This window comes from Ovis canadensis, chromosome 7, assembly GCF_042477335.2.
Source record: "Ovis canadensis isolate MfBH-ARS-UI-01 breed Bighorn chromosome 7, ARS-UI_OviCan_v2, whole genome shotgun sequence".
NCBI classification, from domain to species: Eukaryota; Metazoa; Chordata; class Mammalia; order Artiodactyla; family Bovidae; genus Ovis; species Ovis canadensis.
The window spans coordinates 87935564-87958008 of NC_091251.1; the positions used below are offsets into that span (position 1 = coordinate 87935564).

General features: G+C 37.1%; 1 protein-coding gene across 7 annotated transcripts in view; it reads left to right on the top strand.

Annotated features, from left to right (window-relative positions):
* The window catches only part of FUT8 (fucosyltransferase 8), a 315512-nt gene that overhangs the window by 64714 nt on the left and 228353 nt on the right, over positions 1-22445 (top strand). The window contains exon 1 of one of the 7 annotated variants that reach the window (XM_069596836.1): positions 2446-2608. The exons of the other annotated variants lie outside the window; for them this stretch is intronic. The gene's annotated coding sequence lies outside the window, so the exon portion shown is untranslated. Of the gene's footprint in view, positions 1-2445; positions 2609-22445 lie in introns of those variants that run through there. 7 annotated transcript variants of the gene reach the window in all.

The window sequence follows — 22445 nt, forward strand, 5'->3', positions numbered from 1 at the left end:
CTGAGTCTCCAGCAGTTTGTCATTTACTGTTTATAGTGTTCCTACTGATACTGGCTCCAGCTGAAGATTTATCTTCCCAGGCTTTGCTTCTTGCACAGTGTGATTTTCTGTATCTACCTGTCTCTGTAGTTTTCAGGGTAGAGGTTTGCCCTCTGGCTTCAATTCCCTGATTAATTTAAGAAGAGTGGTTGATTTTCATTTTTTCTCTTCAGCTTTTTTATTGCTATAAGGACAAGTGTGATGAATTTCAAGTTCTTTACATGCTGGACCTGATTGAAGGTTATTTTTGAATCTTTTTGACAATGGTAAAGACTTGGTACAATACTCTGTCTGATTTGGCAGTATTACTCATTTGGAATGTGATTTCCTTCTGGAATCAGGTTTGCATATTTTGAGATCATGCATTGTAATTTGCGAGGATGAGTAAAGAACTTTTCCTGAGGGAAGTTAATATTAGGACTGATTTTCGTTATTGGTAAGATGGTTCGTTCTGAGCCCATTTACTGTTACTCTGCAAATTTGGTTTGGTGGCAACAGCAGCCTTTGTTTCCTGTGTTGATAGAGTTTCATTTTTATACCTTACAAAAAATATCTGATTTTACAGTCTGTTTCAGAATAAGGTCATGTCAAGTTATACCAATTTGCACTCTGATAACTATACTGATGATTCTAAGAGTGGTTATTAAAATCTTGTACTGATATTTTTGTATTTATGGAACCAATTAGTTGGATGACCTATTTATGTTGAGTATCTTAATTTAATTAGATTTCCCACTAATTATTTTTATGAGTAGAATAAGGTAATGTTAATCCTTAAATTTTCTCTGATGTGGTAAAAAACTTCATGTACATCTTGCATATTAGATATCTTGGTAGAAATTGAGATATAAAAAGAAATTGGTTTAAATTATACATAAAATGTAGTTTATTTTCTTTTGCAAACCATTCATATTAAAAAATTTCTCTGTTAGAGAAAATTTAGACAACTTTTTCTTAAAGTAAAAGAATCACTTTTAATCCTACTAGTGTAACATGATTGTAGCTACAGGTGGATGTATGTACCTTCCAGTACCTTTCTGTATATAGACTTTTTTACATAGTTGTGACCACGATTTATTTTAAAATGTGTGCTTTTCTTTTTGCAGTTAGTAGTATATTCTCTCATTCTGCATCATTGTGTTTCAAAAATAATGTTTTTTCATTGAGTAAGGTATTATTAGATAGATCAGACTGACAGTTTATTGTACCTATCGCTGTCATGAACTGTATGTGCATTTAGCTTTTCCATGGTTTAGCTTTTCTCTGTGCTATTTCCTTGCCTGGATTTTCAGAAGTCTCAGTTTCTCTCTCTTTCAGTTTCTCTCTCTTTCTTTTAAGGAGTATTTTATATATTTCATGTTCTCTCCCACAGTGCTAATTAGTTTTTACAAAAATGGATTTTTTTTCTCATATGATCCAAAAGCAGTGCTTTCAGACTTATAGTGCCACAGTGATTCCCACGGTTTTGTTCTAAAAAGTTGAAGATTTTCAACTGGATGATAAAAGGATCTCCTAGATATATAAAATTTGGTATTCTAGACTCCCACCCTTAGGTTGTATTAATAAATTGTCTTTATTCAAATAATTTAATATTTTACAAATTAGATTTTTTCTTTCCTCATATTTATGGGTTTAATATGATTTCTGTGTCAGGATTCCTTATTAGATTTTCTGTGGTCTTCTGACTTTTCTTCTGTCCTGTCATTTGTGCTTAGAGCTCAGTTGGGTCTAGTGATTTGAATGGAAAGTCAGTACTCAGAGAAACTTATAGAAACTTCTGCTGAGTCTGATGATTCTGAGCTTACCTAATTCTTTATGCACAATCTTTAGCAGCTTCTCAGCAACCATTAGTTAATTTTTATTGTAAATTATACACTAGATTACTGAGTGTTTTTTAAATGGGAAAATTGTTAATTGAACTTTTACTCTCTTGAGTGCCCAAGACAACTGCATGGATAAGATACGAATTAAAGTCTTGAGGAGGCAAAAGTCCAAAGGAAAGACATAATGCACTGCAAGCATGCCAAACAGGGAGCTATGCTCATATGAAAGATGCTTTGTGAACAAGGAGAGAGTAATGCTGTCCCCAGAGTGGAAGAGCAAGGAATTTGAGAATGACACCTGAAGGAAGTGACAGCTGAGTTATGGCAGAGATAGTTTTAAAGCTAAGATTCAAGTATCTGTTCTCCAAAATTTCTTCAACTCTAGACTTCTCTGGCGAATTTACAGTGTACCATAGCATTCAGTTACAGATCTATACAAAGAGAAGTACTGCTTCTAGTAAGGACCCTGATACTTGGCGTGGTTCAGGATCAACAAACCAAAATTATGTTTTCCTTGGCATATTCTGCTTGCTAGTCATATAGCTGTGGCTGCCATCCTGCCGCTGCTGCAGCTGCCTCTTCCGCTGCTGTCGCTGCTGTTGCCCCGGCAGTGCTGTTTCTAAAGCTGCTGCTCTCACTCCTCCTGTGCCTTCTACCACCATCCTGCTGCTGCTGCCTCCGCTGCTGCTTCACCAAGTGATACTTGCTTTCACCAGGGACAACTTTATGCTCCTTACAGATTTAAGGTGGGAGATTAGATCATGGTTTGGGTACAGTTTTCAAGAGAAAAAAGGGATTATTTTCATAAAAACTTAAAATTACCCCCATTTTCAAGAAGTATTCTGGTAATTTCAAGTTCTGCTTATGAATGGTTATCCTGTGTTTCCCCTTTCTTTATGTTTCTTGGTAAGTATTACTTTATGCATGACAGTATGATTGAACTTTTATGATTAGATTTATTCCAAATAAAAAATCAACCTCAATGTGAAGCATTTCTCTAGTTAAATGTATGCTTTTGTTGTTGTTATTATTGTGTTCCTGGGGATTCTGATCATTTCTCTGAGCATTCAGGTCAATCAGGGTATTTCTAAGGTGAGTTCTAGGGTGTTTGTAGGGAGAGTTCTAGGTGTCTGTAGGGTGAGTTCTAGAATTTCTGTAGAGAGTATAAGCTATGTAGTAAGACAGGTGTGGTCTGATTCCTGATTTGGATTTGCTAGCTGTTCTTGGATAGTTAAATTAGATGCTTAAAGTTTCCAAATCTGTAAGACGTGGATAAATAATAATACAGAGTCTTTAGCACAGTGCCTGGTGTATGCATGAAGTAATGACTCAATAAATGTTAACTGTTATTACTGTTAACTGAATAGGCATTCCTTAAGTTTAAAGCCTCAAATGTATGGACCTTGAAGAGTATAAATATTAATATCTTGGGGCCACTTCGAGCCAAGACTAAATTTTAGGAAGCACCTTTTTATTTATTCATAAAGAGTGATTTTTTTGCATTTTTTAGCTTTAGCAAAATACATAAGATAATTCTTTTTATTTCTTTGCATATATATTTTTATAGACAAGATTGCTTATAGAATGACCTGTACTCATGTGCCTTTCTGACCTGAAGCTAATCTAGTGTCTACAGATTTTGTCAAAAAATTTTCAAAGAACCTTAATATTGTAAAACAGTAGTACAGAACACTTAGCACAGTACAGAAGAACAGGCTCTTGGTTTATGTTTAAATTCTGGCATAGGATGAGACCACAGGTTGTATAGGTTTCCCTGTGATGTGTATGTGTGTGCTAAGTTGCTTCAGTTGTGTCCAACTCTTCACAACGCCATGGACCATAGACTGCTAGGCTTCTCTGTCCATGGGATTCTCCAGGCAAGAATACTGGAGTGGGTTGCCATCTCCTCCTCCAGGGGGATCTTCTCGGCCCAGAAATCAAACTTGCATCTCTTATGTCTCCTGCATTGGCAGGAGGATTCTTTACCAATAGCCCCACCTGGGGAGCCCCTTCCTGTGATGTAGATATTATAGCAAGAGTTGATGAGAGAACTTTTTCACAGCTTCTAGTCTGTGTAAGTTGACTCACTTGGGATAAGTTAGAGTTATCTGAACTGTGTTGCCAAACTGTAGGGAGAGATGTCTTTTTTTTTTTTTAAGTTCTTAAAGTACCTTACTTTAGGTGTTATCAGTGATATCTGATGAAGGCAGCAGAAAAGTCAAGAGACAAATGTAGTCAAATCTAGATTCTATCTCCTATAATCTTTTCAGTCAGGAGTTCTAGGTTCTAGAACCAGGTTTGTAAAATATTGAGGGACCTTCTAAAGGAGCCCACTGATAGTCAAATGATTAATATCTTTTTCTTTGTCTTTCTTTCTTGGGCAGTGGAGGTTGGAAATGCATTCAGGGTCACGAAACCTTTTTTTGTATGATTAATTTTCTGAAAAGAAATATTCTACCTTCCACCCAGATAGTGTTTCTCTTGGATACTTATATTTTTAGAAGAGTTATGTTACTGTGTTTTTAAGTTCTGAGTTCCTGGCTTGGAATATGGTATAGACAGTTGCAGAATAGGTAAGTCTTACTTAAAAAGTATTTATTACTTCCTGTGCCACCAAATAGTACTAGTGCCTAATGTATACAGATCTGTATACTAATGTATACAGATACATTCTTAAAAATGCCAGGAGAGTTATCTTTTGGTGATAGTTTAATTTATTGATACACTGTGTAGTTTTGAGATTTTAAGAAAGTGCTACTTTTTTAAATGAGAAAGGAGATGGCTTAAAAACAAGTTTCTTTTAAATACCAGTAAATTACTTGACAGTTTGATTTATTGTGATTGAAAGGGTTTTTAGTTGATCTAATTTTAGATTCTAGAGAATGCTTCACAAAAATACCTGGTTAGTCAGTTAAAACAGTGGTGGACTTTCCTGGTGGTCCAGTGGTTAAGACTCTGTGCTTCCACTGCAGTGGGCACGGATTGGATCACTAATCGGGGAAGTTCTACATGCTTCGGAGTACAGCCAAAAAAAAATTAATACAGTGGTATTTTTCATACATACTGTTAAAAATCAGAATTTGTGGAGTGATAGGGGTCGCTAAGAGTTAAACACGACTGAGCAACTTCACTTTCACTTTTCACTTTCATGCATTGGAGAAGGAAATGGCAACCCACTCCAGTGTTCTTGCCTGGAGAATCCCAGGGACGGGGGTGCCTGGTGTGCTGCCATCTATGGGGTCGCACAGGGTCGGACACGACTGAAGCCACTTTAGCAGCAGCAGCAGTGTTACACAGTGACACTTTATCAAGGAGACTGTATTAGTAGGCAGCATCAGATAAGCTTTTCCTGAACACTCAGACTAAATATCTTGTAACTTTTTGTCATATTATCTTGTGTATAACACTCTTGTTTCCCTTGTGTATATATGTATGTGTGTGTGTGTGTGTGTGTGTGTATTTGTATTTAGTGATTATTTTCATGCTGGAATGAAAATTCAATGAGAAACCTTTTTTTCTTTTTTATGAAAACCTTTATTAAGTGCCTAAATGCACATGGCCTGAACTATGTATGTGCAGTTTAAGGCCTGAGTGCTTGGCTGAAGCCAGGAAAACCATTGGCCTATAACCTGTTTGCAGAACGTCTACTGTTCATAGTTGGGTCAGTCCTGTGGCATGCAAAGGAGAAGATAAATATCCCAGAGCAAGATTATGCTGAAGTGGAATAATACCGTGGGTATGGACACTGAGCCATCCCTTCTAGTTAACCCCTTGGGATATAACCTGAGCACCTGAATTATAGCTTCTGACTCATAGTGGGTAGTCAGTAAGTATTTGATGGTGGATGGAGGATATTCTTTTCTCTCTCTTTTTTTTTTTTTTTTTTGAGGGAGGAGTAGCAGGGTCAGATTTGAGTGCAATATAAATAACTTGAATTCATTTTCATAAAGACTGTGCCAGGAAAATATATCTGCTTACTAAAGAATACATTTAACAGTTTTAAAATGAAGAATTAAGAACTCCTTAGTTTTAAGGCTTGCTGATTTTCATCATTGTAACTCTTAAAGGAAAATATAAATTGTGATAATTAAATTGAAAATTCAAGAGAAATTTTGGTTGATGAAGTGATAATACATTTGTGATAAAAGTTATAAATACAATTAAAATTTTAGAAAAACTTGAATACCGTGAAATCACTAAAAAAAAAAAAATTAAAGGAAAAATCTCTGAGGCAGACCTTTATTCTAGAATCTGGAGGAAAAAAGAAGTATAAAGTAGACTTTAAATAGGATAAAGATTGCCAGAGCAGGCCAATCTGAGGCTAAGTGTTATCAGCCAGGAAAAATGCCCTAGAACAGATGTTAGATGGAGGAACCCAGAAGTAAAACCTGCAAGCTGCTGTTGAGTTAGATTGTGTTGGATCCATCATGGACTCTCCTTGTTCAGTGCAATCTTCTATGTCCAACATGGTGTCTGGCATTTAGTATTCTCTGCATAAAAATTTTTCCTGAGAACTGCATTCATATATAGGTAGTAAATTCCTGAGAGCTGATTTCAGACATTTTAGAACTTCCCTGGTGGCTCAGACGGTAAAGCGTCTGTCTACAATGCAGGAGACCTGGGTTCGATCCCTGGGTTGGGAAGATCCCCTGGAGAAGGAAATGGCAATCCGCTCCAGTACTATTGCTTGGAAAATCCCATGGACAGAGGAGCATGGTAGGCTACAGTCCGTGGGGTCACAAAGAGTCGGACACGACTGAGCGACTTCACTTCACTCAGAAATATCTTTAATGCCAGATTGTGGTAGATTTTTACCTATAAATAATTTTTTTAAAATTCTTTTAACCTTTTAGGGCAAAGGATCGGAACTTGTGCCTTTGGCTCTTGCTAATACAGTTGACCCTTGAACAGTGCAGGGGTCAGCAGCACTGACCAAAAATATCGTAAATTTACGTTGTCTGTTTATAAGATAAACCTAAATTGTCTGTCAGATACTAGGACTAGACATCAAAAAATGAAAAGAAAATACGAAAAAGAAATTCATATTTATAGCTATAACAGTTCATGCACTGATAACAAGGAATCTGATTGCTTTATTATAGCCTAGTATAATTGATATGATTGCTTTGTAGTAGCCTAACCTAACGCTAATGAATGAATCATTATAAAATTTTTATGGCATGCAGTGTTTCAGTCATATTCATAATACAGTATTAGAAACATTGTTACAGTAAAAACACCCCACTTACTTGTGATGATAAGCAGTTTCTCCAATTATGACAGAGCGTTTTGCTCTATGGTAATGTAATTGTTTGAAAGCAAAGTTATAAAACAGTAAGAAAACTAACGCATTATTAATTTTGAATACCACTTACCTTATGCTTGTATAAGAACAGGCTGTCCACTTCATGGCAAGTTTTGCATATGATGTATTACCCAGTGAATACTTGGGTGATGATGATACAAAAAAATCTCATACAGTTCTTGCAGTGTAGTTACTAAATTTTTCAAAGGAAGACCATACATATGCATTAGATGAGTTTGTTAACTGTACGGCATGATTAGCATTTACTGTTTAAGTGGAAGTGGGTCATAAGAAAGGTCTTCATCCTTGTTGTTTTCACATTGAGTAGGCTGATGAGGAAGAGGAAGATAAGTTAGTCTTGCTGTCTCAGGGGAGGCAGAGGTGGAGGAGGTAGAAGGGGAGCAGGAGTGGCAGGCACTTGGTATAACTTTATGGAAATATTTCATAATTTCTGTCTTTTTTTGCGTTTTCATTTTTCTGAAACTTTCTGTATGGTACCCATCTTTCTACCATTTTGGGACGATTCCCCTGGAGAAGGGAATGGCTACCTACTGCAGTAGTCTCACCTGGAGAATTCCATGGACAGTATAGTCCGTGGGGTCGCAAAGAGTTGGACAGGACTGAGAGACTTTCACTTTCACTTTCACTTTCCTACCATTTGCTTCAATTTCAGTTCCTGTATCATAAAAGGGTCCATGTTGTAAAAAAGAAGTCAAAAGCAGTCTTGAATAATCAGACCTTATCTGCCAGACATTAGGTTCTGTCTAATGTCAGTTTGTTTTCTGGCACTCAATCTTCTCTCTCTCTCTCTCTTAAATGGAAGTATAGTCCATTTACACTGTCGTGTGAGTTTCTGGTGTACAGCAAAGTGATTCAGTTTTATATATGTATTCTTGTTTGTATTCTTTCCAATTATGGTTTGTTATAAGATAATTGGATATAGTTCCCTGTACTATACAGTAGGACATTGTTGTTTATCTATTTTATATGTAGTTTTTTGTATCTGCTAATTTCAAACTCCTGATTTGTCCCCTTCCTCCCTATTCCTCTTGGTAGCCATAAATTTGTTTTCTTTTTTTGTGAGTCTGTTTTCTAAATTATTACATTGGTATCATATTTTAGATTCCACATATAAATGATGTCATGTGATATCTGTCTTTCTATCTAACTTACTTCACTTAGAATGATAACCTCTACATCCATCCCTATTGCTGCAAATGCCATTTTTTCATTCATTCTTACAGCTGTGTAGTAAGTACATTGTATATTACACATTGTGTATCCTGGTAGCTCAGCAGTAAAGAATCCACCTGCAAGGCAGGAGACACACAGAGATGCGGGTTTGATCCCTGGGTCAGGAAGATCTCCTGGAGAAGAGAATGGCAACCCACTGCCGTATTCTTGCCAACAATATCCCATGTACAGAGGAACCTGATGGGCTACAGTCCATAGGGTCGCTAAGAGTCGGACATGACTGAAGTGACTAAGCATGCACATATATTTATACTTGCTTGCTTGCCAAGTCGCTTCAGTCGTGTCCGACTCTGTGCAACCCCATAGACGGCAGCCCACCAGGCTCCCCCACCCCTGGGATTCTCCAGGCAAGAACACTGGAGTGGGTTGCCATTTCCTTTTCCCATGCATGAAAGTGAAAAGTGAAAGTGCAGTTGCTCAGTCGTGTCCGACTCTTAGCGACCCCATAGACTGCAGCCCACCAGGCTCCTCCATCCATGGGATTTTCCAGGCAAGAGTACTGGAGTGGGTTGCCACTGCCTTCTCCGATATTTATACTGCATCTTCTTTATTCATTTATCTGTTGATGGATATTTGGGTTACCTCCATGTCTTGGCTATTGTAAATGGTGCTGCTGTGAACATTGGAGCGCACATGTTTTCAAATTAGAGTTTTCTTTAGACATGTGCCCAGAAGTGGAACTGCTGGGTCATATGGCAATTCTGTTTTTTAGTTTTCTGAGGAACCTCTGTACTGTTCTTTATAGTGGCTGAGCCAAGTTACATTTCCACCAACAGTGTAGGAGAGTTTCCTTTTCTCCACACCATCTCCAGCATTTATTATCTGTTGACTTTCTGATGATGGCCATTCTGACTAGTATGAGGTGATGTCACATTGAAGTTTTCATTGGCATTTCTTTAATAATTAGCAATGTTGAGCACCTTTTCATATACCTATTGGCCATCTATATATCTTCTTTGGGAGAAGTATCTGATTAGGTCTTCTGCCTTTGATTGGGTTGCTGCTGCTATTATTTTTGTTACTGAGTTGTATGAGCAATTATTTGTATATCTTGGAAATTAAACCCTTTTTGGTCACATTGTTTGCAAATATTTTCTCCCAGTTGTAGGCTGTTTTGTTTATGGTTTCTTTTGCAGTGTAAAAACTTATAAGTTTGGTTATGTCCCATTTGTTAATTTTTTGCTTTTATTTCTGTTGCCTTGGGAGACTTATCTGAGAAAATGGTATTATGATTTATGTCAGAGAATGTTTGCCTATGTTTTCTTCTAGGATTTTTATGGTGTCATGTCTTGTATTCAAATCTTTACACCATTTTGAGTTTATTTTTGTGTATGGTTTGAGGGAATGTTCTAACTTCATTGATTTACATGTAGCTGTCCAGTTTTCCTAAACCCATTTACTGAAGAGACTGTCTTCTTCCCATTGTATATTCTTGCCTCCTTTGTCAAAGATTAACTGCCCATAGCTGTATGGGTTTATTTCTGGGCTCTCTAATCTGTCCATTGATCCATATATCTATTTTTTGATTGGTACCATACTGTTTTGGTTACTGTAGCTTAGTAGTATTGTCTGAAGTTTTGGGAAGGTTATGCCTCTAGCTTTGCTTTCTTTTTTTCAGGATTGCTTTGACCATTTTGGGTCGTTTATGGTACTGTATAAGTTTCAGGATTATTTGTTTTAGTTCTGTGAAAAATGTCATAGGTAATTTGGTAGGGATTGCATTAAGTTTGTAGATTGCTTTGAGTAGTATTCTAGTCTTCTTCCTCATTGTCTGGCACTGATTCAGAAACACTCATCTCTATCAAGTCATGTTCTTAGTAATTGCTCTTGTTTTGTGTCTGTAAGCTCTTGAATTTTTTCTCCAAAATCCTTATTCTGAAACTCTTTTACCCCCAAAATTTTTTGCCATCTCTTTGAAGATCTCTCAGAATTGCTTTCAAGTCCTCAATTGGCTCTGTCATAAATCCTGTGAAGTCATGTAACATCTGGACACAGTTTTCTCCAGGAGGAATTTGTTTTGGGTTTAATGGCTTTTTCTGTAACAGTGATAGCACTTTCAGTGGTGTAATCCTTTCAGACTTTCTAGATCTGTTGGGTTCTCTTCCATAGCTTTGACAGTCCTTTCCATAGAGTCCTGCATGTTATGAGCCTTAAAGGTCTTTACTAGAGAGGACTTTGGGGGCAAGTGGACCATTTTGATGCCTTTGGCGTTGAACTGATGGGGTTCTGGGTGGCCACATGGACCTTTTCCCAGTATCAAAAGAACTTTAAAAGTCAATCACTTACTGTTAAGGTACTCCCTGACTTCAGGGACAAAACATCAATGGAACTGGCATTAAATTCTCTAGTTTTAGGGCCTTCTCCTTTCTTTTGCTTTAAGTTGTCATATAATGACTTCGATTTTTTTCTAATATTACATTCTATAGATATGCCTTTCTTATAGGAATCCTGTACCCAAATAAAAGCTGCATTTTCAATATGTGATAAAGAGGTATTCTGCAAAACGTGCAAGGTTTTCGCACTTGCTGGCTTTATTGCAGTGATGACTTCATGAATTTTCTTTTCTTTTTACAGTGGTCCTTACAGTGGATTCATTTATCTTGAAATGGCAAGCATTGGCATCTGCAGACTTCAGTCTATGGGGCATATTGGGCAATTCAGATTTTTTTTGCGATGTCATGACTTTGCTTGTTAGAAATGTTTCTGGCATCACTAGTGGCATTTCATATGAGTCCCATGTTGTTATTCTGAGTTTATAGTATTGTATTGAACATGATAAAAAAAAAATGTGGAAACCGGGAGAGACCACTTTTTATTGCAGTGCACAATTTATTGGAGAGACAAACTGTTCATGCAGAGGTGATTAGCATCACATGGCATTTTAAGCAGATAACTCAACACTTGAACTCATCACAGTGGGAATAGGAGGTGACTCTGAAATTATTATAGTATTAGAGTATGTACTGTGGTTAATTTTATACAGTTATGCTTTACTACTGTGTCTTTATATTTGTTTGCATTTTCCTTAACTGTAAAAGTCACCATGTATGGTCTGTGTTTGTGTGCCTAAGTTTTGATAAATTTTAACTTTTTATGTTGAATTTGTGCATATTTTATAGTCATAAATGACAAAATAGATTTGGATTTACATATATTTTAGGTATTCATACCTAAATTTTTCTTAATTTTTAAAATATTTCTAGGCTACATAGTTCATCTATGAGTTTTTTCAAATTGTCGCAAATCTCCAAAAACTTTTTCAGTATTATTTGTTGAAAAAAAAACTGTGTAAGTGTAATGTTGTTCAAGGGTCAACTGTAATATGCTTTTAATTGTTTGCTGCTTTATTCTTATCTGTAGCTGGACCCTTATTTTCATGAAAGATAGAGGGCAGGCCTCCCTGGTTTTTTGAGTTCTGATAGCTAGAGTTGGAGTCTATGACCAGTGCACTAATACCAGGATAGAAAATCTTGTATTTATTTTGTTCAGTTCAGTTGCTCGGTCGTGTCTCGACTCCTTGTGACCCCATGAATCGCAGCATGCCAGGCCTCCCTGTCCATCACCAACTCCCAGAGTTTACCCAAACTCATGTCCATTGAGTCAGTGATGCCATCCAGCCATCTCATCCTCTGTTGTCCCCTTCTCCTCTTGCCCTCAATCCCTCCCAGCATCAGGGTCTTTTCCAATGAGTCAACTCTTCACATGAGGTGGCCAAAGTATTGGAGTTTCAGCTTCAGCATCAGTCCATCCAGTGAACACCCAGGACTGACCTCCTTTAGGATGGACTGGTTGGATCTCCTTGCAGTCCAAGGGACTCTCAGGAGTCTTCTCCAACACCACAGTTCAAAAGCATCAATTCTTCAGTGCTCCGCTTTCTTCACAGTCCAACTCTCACATCCGTACCTGACCACTGGAAAAACCATAGCCTTGACTAAACGGACCTTTGTTGGCAAAGTAATGTCTCTGCTTTTTAATATGCTGTCAAGTTTGGTCATAACTTTCCTTCCAAGGAGTAAGCATCTTTTAATTTCATGGCTGCAATCACCATCTGCAGTGATTTTGGAGCCCCCCAAAATAAAGTTAGCCACTGTTTGCACTGTTTCCCCATCTATTTGCCATGAAGTGATGGGACCAGATGCCATGATCTTAGTTTTCTGAATGTTGAGTTTTAAGTCAACTTTTTCACTTTCATCAAGAGGCTTTTTCTTTCCTTTTCACTTTCTGCCATAAGGGTGATGTCATCTGCATATCTGAGGTTATTGATATTTCTCCCAGCCATCTTGATTCCAGCTGGTTAGATCTTAGTAAATAAAGTTCCACAGGATTTAATTGCCCTGCTAAAGAAATCTGTATTACTTAGTTATATAAAGTTATAACGATTGAATAAAGGGGTGAGGAATGAGTCATCAAAGCTTTTCTCTTGCAGTTACTGTTTTCAAACTTGTGTGTGTGTTGGTAGCAATGAAAAATCCCTTAGTCCTTGATGGACTTGAGAAAACACCTGGAATCTTAAATTGTTTGTGTCTTCATGGAGTAAAAGAGGTTGATTAAATTGCCCTATCACAAGTGTAAATAAGAAAAAGATTTAGTCTAGATTTTCTTCTAGGCTTCTATTTCATTTACAGTTTTTTTAATACTCCATTTTAATACATCCTAAAAATTGATGAGTATACTTAATATGTTAATGTGCCCCTCCACCCAGAAAGTTACATTAAAGCAGTGTGGTGCTTTTAATCAGGAATATAATATTAATTTGTTGTTGTTCAGTTGCTCAGTCATGTCTTACTCATTGCTATCCCATGGAAGCAGAACGCCAGGCTTCCCTGTCCTTCACCATCTCGCAGAGCTTGCTCACACTCATGTCCATTGAGTTGGTGATCCATCCAGCTATTTCATCCTCTGTCATCCCCTTCTCCTCCTGCCTTCTGTCTTCCCCAGCATCAGGGTCTTTTCCAGTGAGTTGGCTCTTTGCATCTGGTGACCAAAGTATTGTAATTTCAGCATCAGTCCTTCCAGTGAATATTCAGAGTTCGTTTCCTTTAGGATTGACTGGTTTGATCTCCTTGCTGTCCAAGGGTCTCTCAAGAGTCTTTTCTAACACAACAGTTAGAAAGCATTGTCTTATGATATTAATAGTTTAATGTTATGTCAACTAAAACAATCTTCCCTGAGGGGGAGGGTTTTGAAATTTACCACGTAGTGATTATGCCTATGAAAGAATAAATAGATTAATCCTGTTATCAATGCCTGTTCTAATTAAAACCAAAGTATACATATTAGTAAGAGATACAGTAAATACTAGATTAAACCATTTTAACAAGAACAAAAAGAATAAACATAAGTTAAGATACTGCCAGAGGTGGGATTGTTTGATAGGTCAAGGCTGTGAGTGCTCTAAGAGGATTATGTGTGTTCTGCACATTATCTGTCCTGTAAGAGGTAGTCAGTACATAATGAGTGATAAGTAACTGCTAGTTTGTTAGCGGAGGGATTTCAGAGAATGTCCAGGAAGGAACAGAGGAACAGGAAACAGAGGGTTGTTTGAGCTGTTAATTGCCAGGAACCAGAGATTATATAAACAAGTGCTATCTAATATGGTAGCCAACAGCCACATGTGGCTGTTTACATTTTGAAAGTTAAAAATGTAATTTTTCAGTTTCACTAGGCATATTTCAAGTGCTCTGTGGCCACTATAGCTAGTGGTATCTATATTCGATACCATATTGAAAAAAATATATAGAGAGAACACTTCCTCATTGTAGATATAGCTGATATAGACATTTTCTCAAAATTTTAATGATCCAGATAATCATAGTTTTTAAGATAAGAATCTTAGGATTTTTTAATTTAATATTTGTACTGTGAAATTTATTTTGATTTTCAGTTTTATCATGGATACTCCACTAATTTTTAATTGTTATTTTGTGTTTTTAAATGTTATTTTAATCTAATTTTGAGAATTTATAATATAATAAATTTATAATATATAAATAATATGTTTATAATAATAAATTTATAATATAAATTAATGGACAAATGTGAAATGGTAACTGGAACTTGTCCTTCCAGTTAACGAAAAGCATCAATTCTGTTAAATAAGGTAATGAATAGAACAGTGAAAATTCCTTTTAAGGTTTTTCCTGTCAGTATTTTAGGAATATGAAACTTTTAAAAATCGCTTCTAGTTCTTTTGGTTAAACATGATAATGTATTTTTCAATATAGTGCCAGGCTTATAAAAGTTTCTGATTAGGTGTTAGTTAGTTAATTCTTTCAATACATTCACTGGGTCATGGATCCAAAACCAGATGATCATAAGAATTCCCTGAGAAGCTTTTTAAAAATACAGATATCCGTGACATATGGCCTATGTATTATATATAGCATGTGTATTAGTATACAAAAGGATTTTGTCTAATTTTTCCTTAGCATTAACTCCTTGAGAGAGAATTGTTGGCTCAAAAGATTTAATCATTTGAGATTCTTGATTCATAGAAACAAATCCCCTTCAGAAAGTTTGTATTAATTTACAAACTTTCCCTCACATTTTCTCTACACTGGGTGTAGAGAATCCACTAGGTGGATTCTTTTACATATTTCGATCTATTCTCTCATAAATGATGTTTCAGGAGTGATCAGTTTCGGTGAGAGTGTGGGGGAATTGGATTAAAATTTTCTAGTACGAAGAAATCAGATATTTTGCTACTATCATTTGAAAACTGATCATTACAGTTGGTTCTGGGTGGTACTGGAATTAGTTTGAAACCATGCCCTTAATAATGCCATCTGACGAAACTATTTGTTGTACTCTCTTGCCTATGTATAAATATGGTTACAACAGAATCCCCTTAATTTGGGGACTGTTTATCTTTGCGTCCCTAGTGGCTTACAGTATCTGGTCCTTTAAAAGGAAACTGATTTACTTTAGTCACTACACTTGATACCAGATGTGGGTTTTCCACACCAAGAAACTCTGTGATTCTCTAAGAACAACTGAGAGTTAGCACAGACTCCACAGATTAAGGGCTCAGGCCTACAAGACTACCCTTACTTCAGGTATCAGTTGCGAGTAGTGGGTGCCCAGGTTACCTGTACTTTTGTTTGACTTGACTGTAAATCGAGGTGGGGTGGGTGGGAGACTCCTGCAATCTCCTCAGGTTTGATAATTGCTGTCATGGTTCACAGAACTCAGGGAAGCATGTTTGCTAGTTTATTTTAAAGGATATAGTAAAAGATAAAGATGAAGAGCCAGATGATGAAGTACACAGGACTAGGTCTGGGATGGGTGTGCCCCCTCCCAGTGCATGGATGTGTTTACCAGTTTGGAAGCTCTCCACACCTGTAGTTTATGGATTTATCTATGGAGATGTCCTCATGTAGATGTGACGGATTATTAACTCAGTGTCCAGCCCCTCTCTTCTCCATGGCGGACAGGAGCTGAAAGTTCCAAGCTTCTAATCATGACGTGGTCTTTCTGGTGACCAGCCTCTATCCTGAAGCTATCTAGGAGCCCACCAAGAGTAGCCTCATTAAAATAAAAGAAATTCCGAGGGACTCAGGAGTTCTGTGTAAGATGCTTCTATCACCCCCATCACTCAGATGATTATTAGGATTTTGGGAGTGCTGTGTCAGAAACTAGTGTCAAAGACTAAATATCAGGGAAAAAAATTGCTCCTACCACCTCTGTCATGCAAGCAATTATAAGGGTTTTAGGAACCCTCTGGTTCTGTATTAGTAACCAGAGACAGAGACCTGTGAATATGTTTCTTATTATGTCACGCCATGATTGGGGGAGTTTAAGAATGCTCATTGATGTGATTGCCTTTTTATCTGAATCTGCTCTTTCTACTTTATTATTAATGGTAACATCTCCATTTTGGGACTAATAAAACTATAACAAAGTATAGAAATAATCTCTGCTTTTCTCTTTTAAAATTATTTAAAATTTAAAAATCATGATAAAATACACATAGAACCTAAAATTTGGCATTTTAATCATTTTAAAGTGTACAGTTCAGTGGCATTGAGTAGATTTACATTCTTAATGCACTCATCACCACCATCCACCCATAGAACTTTTTTCATTTGCAAAGCTAGTACCGTTGGGTGGTAACTCCCCATTCCCCTACCCTCAACCCCTGTTAACCACCGTTCTACTTTCTGTTTCTGAATTTGACTACTCTGTGTTCCCCTTGTGAGTGAAATCATATAGTATTTATCTTTTTCTGACTAGCTTATTTCTCTTAGTGTAGTGTCTTCGAGGGTCATCCGTGTTGTGCGAGGGTCAGAATCTCCTTTCAATTTAAGCCTGAATAATATTCCATTGTGCATGTTACACTGTATTCTGTTTATCAGTTTTTCTGTCAGTGGACACTTGGGTTGCTTCTGTCTTTTGATTATCATGAGTAACGCAGCTGTGAACATGGGTATACAGATATCTCTTTTAATTCTTTTGGGTATAAACCCAGAAGTGGTATTGTTGAGTCATATGGCTTACTCCTTGGAAGGAAAATTATGACCAACCTAGACAGCATATTAAAAAGCAGAGACATTACTTTGCTAACAAAGGTCCGTCTAGTCAAGGCTATGATTTTTCCAGTAGTCATGTATAGACGTGAGAATTGTACTATAAAGAGAGCTGCATGCAGAAGAGTTGATGCTTTTGAACTGTGGTGTTGGAGAAGACTCTTGAGACCCCCTTGGACTGCAAGGAGATCGAACCAGTCCATCCTAAAGGAGATCAGTCCTGGGTGTTCTTTGGAAGGACTGACGCTAAAGCTGAAACTCCAATACTTTGGCCACCTCATGCGAAGAGCTGACTCATTTGAAAAGACCCTGATGCTGGGAGGGATTGAGGGCAGGAGGAGAAGGGGATGACAGAGGATGAGATGGTTGGGTGGCATCGCCGACTCAATCTACATGGGTTTGGGTGGACTCTGGGAGTTGGTGATGGACAGGGAGGCCTGGCGTGCTGCGGTTCATGGGGCTGCAAAGAGTCAGACACGACTGAGCAACTGAACTGATGGTGATACTGTTCTTAATTTTTGAGAAACCACCATAGTGTTTTTAACGTTGGCTGCCCCATTTTATATTTTTACCAGCAGAGCACTGGGTTCTAATTTCTCTCCATCCTTGCCAACACTTATTTTCTGTATTTCAGTAATTGCCATCTTAATGAGTGTGCTGCAGTGTTTCATTATGGTTTTGATTTTTCATTTCCCTAATGACTAGTGATATTGAGCATATTTTCATGTACTTATTGGCCATTTGTACATCTTCTTTGGAGAAATGTCTATTCAAGCAAATCCTTTGCCCATTTTTTGTTTTAGGAATTTTCTTTACATGTTGGATATTAATCTAATTCTCTATATCTGGATATTCCCACATTAATTATACATTATATAAAGTGTTTTATAATTCTGTAGCATATATTTCATTTTTCTTATAGACTTCAATATAGTATTTTGGGGGGGTGATGAGGAAATATGGCTTTATTGTTTTTAGAGCATATTTATTGATATATGACTGACATTCTAAGCCCTGAATAGATTTGAAATATGCAGTGTGACAAGTTTTGACATACGTGTACATCTGTGAACTCATTGCCACAATTAAAAGTAGTGAACATATCTATCACCTTCCAAAATTTCTTCCTGTCCCTTTGTAATTCCTTCTCTTACCCCCTCCTGATCTTCCCCCCTTTCAGGGCAATACTGATATACTTTCTGTCACTATAAATTAGTACGTTTTCTAAAGTTTTACAAAATGGAATCTGTAGTATGTCCTTTTGGGAAGAAGTTGCTTTTTTCACTCAGTGTCATTATTTTGGGATTCATCCATGTGGTTGCACCCTTATTTCTCTTCTTTTTGTGCCACTCAGGTACTCTCTTGAATGGTGTAGCAATCTGGGTCCAGTAAGGAGATGGAAACCATACAGTTGGTTAAGTAAGGAAAGTTTAGTATCAAGAATTATTAACTGTGACTAAAGAGTTAACTATGAGATAATAAGGAAACTTTATACAGCATTGTAGGGCTTTGGGAGAGTACCCAAGGAGGACAGATTTGGAAGGGGTTAAGATGTCATTGGAGAAGATGGGGTTCAGTTCACTGGATAGCAGAGAAGTTCATGGTTTGTATAGGCCAGAGGTGGTCTGAAGTTGCTGGATGAGCAGTAGGCAACTCATTGGAGTGTGAGGGGAGAGCAGGGGACAGAACTGACAGAATGGGTGTGTAGTGGGAGTCCAGGTGCCAGCAGGGGCAGGCAGCTTTTGGAGTGGGTGGGCTGTCTTGGGGGCTTGCAGGAGAGACAGCTTGGTGTCTGTCCATCTGGGCCACAGGCAGCTATGTTCAGTCTCAGGGCTTGTAGAGGGAGTGTAGATGCTGGTGCTGGTAAGAGACCAAGCCCGTAAGGGACACCGACACTTTATTATACCAGGTTGAGGCTTCAAGGTCACAGAAGGATTGTTTTCTCTGCAGGTCGCTAAGACAGTACTCTGTTGGAAGTCCTCATATCTGCACCTACTTCAGTGTCTCTTGAGTGCCCTCTATTGAGAGAGCTAAACATGGGGCATGTTGAAGGAATGGGCATACTGAAGGAATTTTCTTGTCTGTCATACAGCATATATTGATGGATGCATTCAGAACTGAGGGGAATAAATTGATAAGTGATACACATGGATATATCACAGTTTGTTTTTCCATTTATCTATTCATGGGCATTTTGGGTTCTTTTTTAGTTACTGGTTCTTACAAGTAAAGCTGCCATGAACATTTAATATACAAGTTTTTGTATGAACACATATTTTCATTTCTCTTCATTAAATACCTAAGTGTGGAATGACTGGGTCATAGAGTAGGAGTGCATATAACTTTTTAGGAAATTACCAAATAGTTTTCCAAAGTAGCTTTACCAAAAAAAAAAAAGTAGCTCTTTTTATTTTTGGTTTTGTTGGCAGTTCTTCTATATCTTACCAACATTTGGTATGGTCGTTCTTTTAAATTTTAGCCATTACTAACTGGTGTGTTTGTGTGGTCATATCGCCTTGTGGTTTTAATTTGCATTTCTCTAATGACTAATGATATTGAGTATTAATTCATGTGTTTATTTACGATTTGTGTATTTTCTGTGGTAAAATGTTCAGATCTTTTACCCTTTGTTTTAATTGATTTAATTCCTCATTATTGAATTTTGAGCACTCTTTATATATTTTTTATTCTATGCTTTGCAGACATTTTCTTCTAGATTGTGGCTTGTCTTTTCATTCTCTTAACAGTATCTTTTGAGGAGCACACATTTTTAATTTTGATGAGGCCCAGGCAATCAATATATTTTTATATGGATGATTTTGTTTTTGTATCTAAGATGTATTTGGCTAATCCAAGCTTAAAAAAGATTTTCTACAAAGTTATCTTCTAGATGTTTTATGGTTTTAGGTCTTACACTTCATTCTATGATGAATTTTGAATTGTTTTTTAAAATATGGATCATAAGCTGCATGGAGGTTCATGTTTTTATGTGGTGATATCTAGTTCTAGCATCATTTGTTGAAAAGGTTGTCCTTTTGATATTTGTCAAAAATCAGTTTGTCATATATACGTGGGTTTATTTCTACCAGATTTGTTCCACTGAACTCTTTGTCTGTCTCGATGCTGCTATCATTTTGATTACTGTGACTTTATAAGAAGCCATGAAGCCAGGTCATGCTACCCCTCCAAATTTATTCTTCGTTTATGGCCTATAAGATATTGGCTGTTGTACTGGTTGTCAATTTATTGCCTCTCAGCTCGAGATTTATCCTTTTTTTCACTGCTTTGTGAAAATGTATCAGGTCCTTTAAATGTTTTTCTTTTGCCAGCTTGTACAGTGTTAAGCTTTGTCAATAGAGAATGCTGGAGAGACATTGCAGGAGAGTTTTGCTTCTTGGTTCTTGTGTGCTTGCTTTGTGGTCTCCAGCAGCATACTCATCTTCTCCAGTGTCAGCCCACATAGCTCCCCGAGCCTACATCTCCTGAGCATGTGCGGCTTTTCCTGCACTAGGCTCCCTGAAGTGCGGAGAGAGCAGTGGCAAGCGCAGCCATCAGCTAGCAACTTCTCTTTCTGTCTCTCCTTTGTGTGGTTTGTAGCAGATTACCTTGGTGGGACACTTCCAGGTCAACAGCTTTTTATTCATAGCTCCCTAAAGACTGGATTTCTGGCAGGATCCATGGGCAGATTTTCAGCAGGTTCTGCCTGCATGTTACCAGAGTACCTTCTCTACCATTCAGTGAGATAGACCTGTGCCCTCTCCAAGTTCTGAATGTCAGCCCTGAGATCGCCTGAGAGGAGTTGGTAGAGGTTCTTGCCTAGCCACTCTGTCTGAGCCTTAGGAAGTATTGGCTGCTGTTGTGTTCTTTAGAATTCTGTTTACTTCTCACTAATTAACTGCTATTACTTCAACCTCTTGTTATAGTTAATGATTCTATATACTTCACTTTCAGTTTTCAAATCTCTGTAGCTACTCTCCTGATTCAGTCCAGAGGGATGAAACTGTACTATGTCGTTTACATTTCTTTGTGAATTTTAGAAGCAATTTATAAATGTCTGTCTGAAAAAAGGATATTGGGATTTTTGTTGTATCTGTAGATAAATTTGGGGGAATTGCATAGGATCTATAGATAAATTTGGGCAGAATTGAAATCTTAACAGTGTTGTTTTTTAACCCATGAATAAGGCTGTCTCCATTTACTTAGATTTTTAACTTTTTCTTAGATTTTTAATTTCTTTCAGCAGTGTTTTATAGTTTTCAGTGTACAGATCTTTCCCACACTTTGCCAGATTTATCCCCAAGTATGGTATTTTTTTCTCTTATATATGGTGTTTTATAAAAGGTATTTTTAAATGGTATTTTTAAAATCAATTTTTTATAAATGGTATTTTTTTAAAATTCAATTTTTTAATAAATGGTATTTTATGCCATTTATAAGTGATATGTTTAAAAATTCCAGTTCTGTTTGTTCATTCTAATATATAAAAGTACAATTTATTTTTGTATGTTGGCCTTGAATTTTGCAACCTTGCTAAGTGAACTTTTCCATTCTAGATTTTTCTTTTCTTTTTATCGATTCCATTGGATTGTCTACATGGACAATTGTGTCTTCCATGAATAAAGAGAGTTTCATTTCTTTCAATCCAATACAGATGACTTTTCTTTCTTTCTTTCTTTTTTTTTTCTTTACTGACTTCACTGGCTGGACCCTCTGGTATAATGTTGAATAGAACTGGTGATAGTGGATATCCTGGTCTTGCTTCTAGTCTTAGGGGGAAAGCATCTTTTCTTTCATAATTAAGTGTGATATTGATTATAGATTTTTTTTCCTAGACCCCTTTATTAGATTGCTTTCCTTTCCATTCCTAATTTGCAGACTTCAAATCAGGGACAGATGTTGGGTTTTGTTTAATTTTTTGATGTGTTTATTGAGACGAGAGTTACTGTTTGTGTTCCAGCCCTGCTGCTGCTGCTGCTGCTGCTGCTAAGTCGCTTCAGTTGTGTCCTACTCTGTGCGACCCCAGAGACGGCAGCTCACCAGGCTAATGCAAATGTCTGCTGTGCAGTTTTGTATTGGCCGTTGCGGCCCCCCCCACCCCCCCCACCCAACAGAACGCTCCCTTCATGAAAGCAATCATTCTGCATGTATAATACCTGGGTTTTAAAAAGTATTTTATTTTCAAATATCATTTCTAATTGTTTAAAATATAAACTAATTATTGAACTATGGTATGAAAAAGTAGAGAGAAAAATTAAGAAATATTTGGAATAACATATACTGAAGTAATTGTTAACTTACAGTTGAAACATTGTATTCATTATGTTCAGCATTACTGATGGGAGATAGCTATAGGATACTTAGGCCTTTTTGTGAATGAGTTGCCCTGGGATAGTTCGGTTTAAGTCTTGTATTTACCACTTGCTAACTTGATAGGTTTCTTAAACTAATTTTCTGATTTCTCATCTGTCGAGTGAATATAAAAATACTCATCCCAAGGGT